The 7,334-nt window shown below is 38.6% G+C and overlaps 1 protein-coding gene across 2 annotated transcripts in view; it reads right to left on the reverse strand.

The window, feature by feature from the left end:
- The window catches only part of satb2 (SATB homeobox 2), a 51,710-nt gene extending 45,262 nt beyond the window's left edge, over positions 1 to 6,448 (reverse strand). For both annotated transcript variants that reach the window (XM_017039709.2, XM_017039708.2), the window contains exon 1: positions 5,998 to 6,448. The gene's annotated coding sequence lies outside the window, so the exon portion shown is untranslated. The remainder of the gene's footprint in view (positions 1 to 5,997) is intronic.
- Between the last annotated feature and the right edge of the window lie 886 nt (positions 6,449 to 7,334).

Raw genomic sequence — 7,334 nt, forward strand, 5'->3', positions numbered from 1 at the left:
CCACCACCTACAGACAAGCTAGGATATATATATATAGCTAATTGAGCTAATTTTAGCTAAGTTTACTGTCCCGAAAAATAGCTCAACGTCTAACGGCGCTAAACCACCAACCACCAACCTGTTGAGTCTACGGAAAGCACAAAGACAGGAGAACTGAAGAACCTAGAGCTAGCAAGCTAACACGTCATAACACGGTCAAATTCCTCAAACGCAACCAACATCGTCACGACTTTATCCTGGCAAACTGAGCATTATGTTACAGAGGCTCACAGTACCAGCGAGCAGAACGGACACCGAGACATACGCGCATTGTTATTGTTGTCGCCACCGTTGTCGCTAGAGTGTCGCTAGAGTGTCCAAAAACAAAACAGGAAAACAACTACGCACGTTTTTTTTTACGAGGTTGTTTATGGCAAATGATTGCTGTTCGGGAAGTTACATTAGTGTGGAATCTGCCGTTTATGGCCTTCAGATGTGTCACTGACTGAGGGAGAGAGAGAGAGAGAGAAGGGAGAGAGACTAGAGCCAACACTGAGAGGAAGTTGTGAGTGTTGGTGTGAGGAAGAGGAGAGGCCTTCACAAAACACACACACACACACACACGAGCACACAGGGTGGGGAAAATTAATGAGGGGAGTGAGGGCTGAAGGAGTGGGAGTGAGGGCTGATGGGAAACACATTTAGCTCCCAACCGAATAACGTTTCATTTGATATTGAAGGCATTAACGACCTTGACCTCGTCTTTGTCGGACAGAATACTCACTCGAAGTGAGTAAGCGATCTCACACACAGTCTCTCACACACGTGTGTGTCACACGCGGACAGAAGCCGCACAAGCCACAGCCAGAGAGCTACCACAGCAATAGTGTGTGCTGCAAAACACTACCAGGGACCACACACGCATGCACACACACACACAGGCAAAAAAAAAAAAACACAACGTTATCCACGTTATCATTAAATGAATGTGACGGGAGCCGACGCACACGTTCAAATTCACCGTTCACACACTGGGTCCTATCAACTGTTATCACTGGGTTCAATACGGTTTGATAGAAACACTAGTTTAAGTAGTTTAATACTTTTCTTGACAATGTTTTTCCTCATAAGGAAAAACATGGATTCAACTGTGCATTCAGATAAACAGTGTGTATACAAGGCGTGGGCAAACTTTCTGACTCGCTGGCCACAACTGTCCTAAAATTGAACGGGGGGGGGGGGCCGGGTCAGGAGCAGACAGATGGAGCGTTTGTGTGAAGATAAATGACATGTAAAAGTCATGCTTAAAGGCTAAAATGCTAAAATGCTAAAATGCTTTTATCATTTTCTACGCCAAAACATGGTGATTGCAGGGAAAAGGCAGAAGTATAATGATAATATAGATAAATTGTATTTTGGAAAAGTTTGGCGGGCCGGATTAAAAAGCTGAACGGGCCGCATCCGGCCCCCGGGCCTTAGTTTGCCCATGCCTGCTGTATATGATTTACATTTACCTTGGCCTTGTGCTTTTTCTACTGCTTCACTTTTTATTTTTGAATTAAGGTTAAAATTAAAGTAGGATTATTCAATGATTATTAAAATGATTAAAGTCTTTTTTTTTCTTCCCTGCGCTGACCTACAAGTGATTTAAATCCATTCTAATAATAGCTGCCTCTATCTGTGACTAAACCGAAGTCATATTCTAGTGGCATATACCAGTTCTATTACTCAAGTGTGGCTTTCTCAGTTCTCTGTCCCGGTCAGAAAGCGGCCGCTCATATGTGTAAAACCTCAGAGAGAGTCCAAAACCCAACCGCAGATTCAGCAGCTTCAGCAGCTTCGCCACAGCGGGAATAAACGCTGAGATTTTTTTTTTTTTTTTTAGAAAAAAAGGAAAGAAGAGAAATAAGGTCACGTCTTAAGGTCAGATTCTCCCCGCTTACTTTTGACTTTGTCATGAGTGATGATAAACTGAGTGAATGAGGCTGTGAATCTCTCTCTCCCTCTCTCTTGTTCTCCCTCCACTATCTTATCTATGGTCTAATGCAGCACAGACACACCTGTGTTACTTATGTGAGCAGGTATCTGCTAACACACTGTAAAACCATGACACCATCATTAATTTCTTATCATCAGCTCCACTTATCAGAGCAGTTTTTGGACATTAAACATGGGCTTCTCGAGGTTTTACCGGCATTTATTCAATTTCTATGGCTTTACATAATTTTTTTTTTTTATCCAAAATGTCAATTCATTTCAGTTTTTGGCCATTTTTGTATAGCCATTCAAAGGTTAAATAGTGATTGTTGGAACTTTTTGACATGATATGGAGAAAAAAAACGTTTTATTTGAGAATATTATCTTTTAAATGACATGTTTTTTTAATCTCCGTGCTGTATATGTAATTATGTTAAAACCTGAAACAATCTTTTTTTAAATGTCCTGAATATTTAATTTGTTATAAACAATAGTTTTTCATTTTCTGCCCACCAGAGCCTAAAACTCTCTATAATGAAGCTCAGAAATAGGACTTCATTAGTGAACGAAGATGAAATAAGATAAAATAAATACAAAAATGTGTGTTTTGATTGTATAGATTGTATTTTCTTTCTTAAGAAAATATGACTTCTAAAATTCTCTAGTCTAGAAAAGCTACTAATACATTTAAATAATAAAAAAAACATAAAAAGATATTAGTATTTTTTTCTACAGGTAAAAAATAGTAAAAACAAACTTGCAGCAAATCTTAGCTTAACTTAGATTGAAATAAATTTAATTTAAAAATGTACTGCAAAGGTCAGACGTGAGCAATTCACATTTAGTGCAACGGAAACGGAAGAACAATAAAAATATGGTTTTTTTATCAGAACTTAAGAAGAACTAAAGCATTAAACGATGTGTTAAAAAGTGTTGTGAATATCAGAATTAGAAATGTCTTTTTTCTATTTCTCCAAGACTCAAATCAAATCGAACATATTGAAAGTATTACAATGAACAAATGCATTCATGTACGAACAATACTGTTGTCAGTACGATGACACGGCTGCCACTGTCTTTCACTCACACATACATGTACTCGTTTCCCAACAGACCAATATTCGTGACGTGTGTAGACCCTTAAATCATACAAACGCCGTCACTGAAACCAAAGACAACATGTTCTCGCACAACTGCACCCAAAGACGCAAAGTCTCATTATGACGGTTATTATTATTTATTACTGATATTTAGATTGAAATTTCTCTAACAGGAATAATCGTATTATTATTGTTATTATTATTATTATTATTATTATTATTATTACCTCCTGGCAGACGTCATGTTTTTACTTTTATCAAATATATTTTAATTTTAATAGTTGATGGTATATTATTATTATTATTATTTTAATCTGCCCTTTAGGTTAAATACGTATTTAAATAAAAATAAGCGGCTGCCTGAAAGTTTTCATTTAACTCTAATATTAATTCTGAATTTTGCCTGAAACGGTCACCGTCAGGCCTATAATAATAATAATAATAATAATAATAATAATAATAATATTAATAATAATAATAATAATTAATCTCGCTGGTAATTATATAAATCATTGTTTATCGTTTCCTGCTCTCTGTGTGACGTCACAAACTCGTGTTTAAATGACATTTCTGTCACATTATTGACGCCTACGTGAAAACTTTCTGATTCGTTTAATAACTGGAAAAATCTGGAATTTGTTTTTTTTAGCTATTGTTTTAAACAAAAGTTCTACTTCAAAAAAAGTTTTTTAAACTAAGTTAAATTTTAAGAGAGCAGATTCGTGTCTTTCCTCTCTCTTCTCCTTCAGGACATCCGTACCTGTCTTCACCTGCTAACCTAAAAAAAAAACCCTTTTAATCCATACTTATTTTTTGTTTCCATTCGTTGACTCGAAAACTCAAATATCTTCATGTGTCTGTGTCGTTAGTTCCCATTAACTATGAATAACAATCTTTGTTTTCCGTGTGAAAGGGTAAAATAATAATCGTCGACACAAGGAGCTCGTTTTGTTATGGTTGTTTAACCTAATGTTCGTCTGAGTGTCAGAGTGTCAGAATTGAGTCTTGGTTTAAATCTGATTTTTTTTCCCCTTTTTTTTTTACTTAAACAGGAATTTTTTTTCTTTTTTTTTTTACTTAAACAGGAAATGGTTTTGTTCGGGTCACAGCGTGGTTCTGTTAGTGACAGCGGCGGCAGAAACGTGTCTCTGTTTCTGATTTGGCTCCAGTTCCCTGTGATTGGAACAGACTCAGGCCCCACGCGTGTTTCACTCTCTCATCAAAACTGCCCACATTTGTCACACAGTCGTATTTCTTTATTTCTTTTTTTTACCCCCCGCTGTGCGTCGAGTCTATGCAGCTTTCACCGACCTCCTCCTACTGTTGTACTCTTAAAATAAATTCTTAAAATAAAGTATTTAACCATATTTCTCCATTATATCACCGTTAGGGAAAAACACCATGTCAGTCGATTTCACGGTTACTACTGATGGAGTGGAGGTCGACAGTCAGTCAGAAGTAGAAAAAAAGGGAAGAAAAAAGGTGACTAGTCGGTTCTAGTTTGCTTATTATTCACGGAATCGAATCTCGAAGGCACACACTGTTCACATTATTTCATTATATATTTGTGTATTTGTCATTGACTGCTGCTGTGTGTGTGTGTTCGTTATTGTCTGTCATAAAAGTAAGATTTAAAACGTCATTTTTGTGTATTTATAAAAAAATAAACCACGAATTAGACACACACACACACACTCGCATACACACACACACACACACACGGTAACTCTAAGTTCTGCTTCAGTCAGAGTTCACACACCTTCTTCCCAGGTCAGAGTGAAAATAACTGTCAAGTACAGTTTTTTTTCGGGTCAGAGTGAAAATAACTGTCAAGTACCTTTTTTTTTTATTTCCCGGCTTTTCCAACTGTAGAAAACTGTAAACATCACGTGATCGATCTTTTTCCAATCATATAAGGAGAAATATTTCAATTGGAGCAGGTCAGAGGTTACACCCTGACCTGTCGAGGAGTGTGGCTCCATAAACTCGAGCTCCTCACAGTCTGACGTTAATTCGAACCCTTTAATTCTTTCACGGTGAGACGAGCTTTTACTTCACTTGGTCGTTTTGTAGTTTTTCCGAAAACAAACCCTTGTTAAACTTTAAAAAAAATAAAACTCGTAACTTGTAACGTTGCTTCTGTTGTTATAGTGTGAGTAACATTTCCTTTTGGCCATTAAGCGACACGTTTCGTCACGAGGTCGCTTATAAATCGTTATTTTTGTGCTTTGAACCATAACGGTTCAAGCTCCTTAAATATTTAAACCGTAGGTTGTCTATAACACACACACACACACACACACACACACCTCCATATGAGTGGCGTTTTGCCAGAAGTCACATTTAAAACAAGAAACGTCACCGCTAATAGCGAAGACATTCATATTAAAGGCTAACAACACCGACACACAGCTGCACTTCTGTGTAATGTTTAAACCCTAAATGCGTCATTTCACACTTTGTTTAGCTTAAAGTTTAACAAAAAACATTTAACTGCACGGAACTAGTGCTAGTAACGCATAAATAAACGGCATGGCAGACTCTATTTTATTTATTACCAAACAAATGCAGGTAAAAACAGCATTACCGTAATAAAACTGGAGTGACATGAAATTTTATATAACACGGAACCACTGCAAGAATTGGACATTTTCAGTAAATATCAAATTTAAGGAAGAAATGGCTGAATGTAATTATTTAAAAAAATATATATCAAAATCAGCTTTATTTTGTTAATAGTCAACCATAAATACAATCGTTTTTTTAAAGATTTTTAAATGGTGAACGTGTTTGCGTAACGGTACGTTGGATGGATTTTTAAATGGTACTGTAGGTGTGTGTGTGTGTGTGTATGTGTGTGTGTGAGAGAGAGAGAGGGAGAGGGTGTGTGTGTGTGTATGTGTGTGTGTGTGTGTGTGTGTGTGTGAGCGTGCACACTCACTGTTCACCGCGTGTCTGTAGCGCTGCTGGCCGCTGACGAGGCTCTGTCCATTGATCAGCAGTAACGAATCCAGGGCTGGAGCTGCTCTGTGCGGCCTGGGGTTCGGTTGTACGCTCGTAGTGCACTCGGAGGACTGTCCACGGGAAGACAGCGGGAGGAAGAGGGGAGGACGGAGAGGCGGGCAAAGTTTCACGGAGTGTCGACGGTGTGAGGTGGGAGGAAAGAGAGAGACGAGTGTGCCTGAACGCAGCAGCGGCAGCAGCGGCGGCGGCAGCGGCGACCGCAGCGGAGGAGCGAAGGTACGAAGAATGATGTGCGTCCGCAGGGAAGGAATTAGGAAGAAGAAAAAAAAGAGATAGAGATAGATGGAGAATCGGATAGAGAAACTTTGGCAACGACAACAACTGCTGCGCGGTTCTCTCGGTTTCTTGTGCCGTTCAGCTCTGCAACGTCTTTACGCACGAGAAGTCTTCTTCCCGGTGAACTCACAGACACAGGCTCGGAGGATACAGAGATAGAAAGAAGGTATATGAGGAATAAAAATAATTTAAAAAAAGAGAGAGAGAAAGAAGTAAACAATGCACCGTTTAAAAAAAAACGCAGGGAAAATACACCGCCGGGTCCGTACGGGTGAAGAGCGGCGTGGAGCGGGAGTGGAAACGGCGTAGAGACTGTGTCACTTTCAATCTCTGCTGTGCCAACAAGCGCACTGGCTGATAGAGGGAGGAGAGAAGGGAGGAGAGACAAAGAGGAGGAGAAGGGAGGGAGGGATGTAGTGTGGAGAGAAGGAGGAAGAGGAGGCGTTAGAAAACTAATCCGAAGCCACAACTCGCTGTGGGAAAAGACTTTACTTTACAGGACAAATAAAAGTTGAAAAGACGTTGTATATTAAGGTACAAATGTTAAACAATAACAAGCTGCTGTGCAGCATGTTTGACACTTTGGAACCTACTGAGCATTTATTGATTGTTTTTCTGCCCTTTGAACATTATATGCCTTAATACCACCTTTATTTATTATTTTTATTTTATTATTTTAATATTGCTGTTATTTCAAACGTTTGGTAAATTTTCAATTAACTTTTGTGAGATAGACTAATAATGATTAAAACAAAAAAAAAAGCAACAACATGTGAATTGGGTGGTGTTGTTTACACCACACATGTCAAACTCTGGCCCGGGGCCCAAATCTGGCCCACAGTGTAATTATATTTGGCCCGCGAGATCATATCAAATGTGTACTAGGGTTATACTAGGGTCTATTCTGTTATTCTTTCTGTAGAAGTGTGATCATAATGTACAGAAAGAGTTTGTTTGTTTGTTCTAGCAAGAAGGACC

This window comes from Cynoglossus semilaevis, chromosome 16 (assembly GCF_000523025.1).
Source record: "Cynoglossus semilaevis isolate Cse_v1.0 chromosome 16, Cse_v1.0, whole genome shotgun sequence".
Taxonomy (NCBI): Eukaryota; Metazoa; Chordata; class Actinopteri; order Pleuronectiformes; family Cynoglossidae; genus Cynoglossus; species Cynoglossus semilaevis.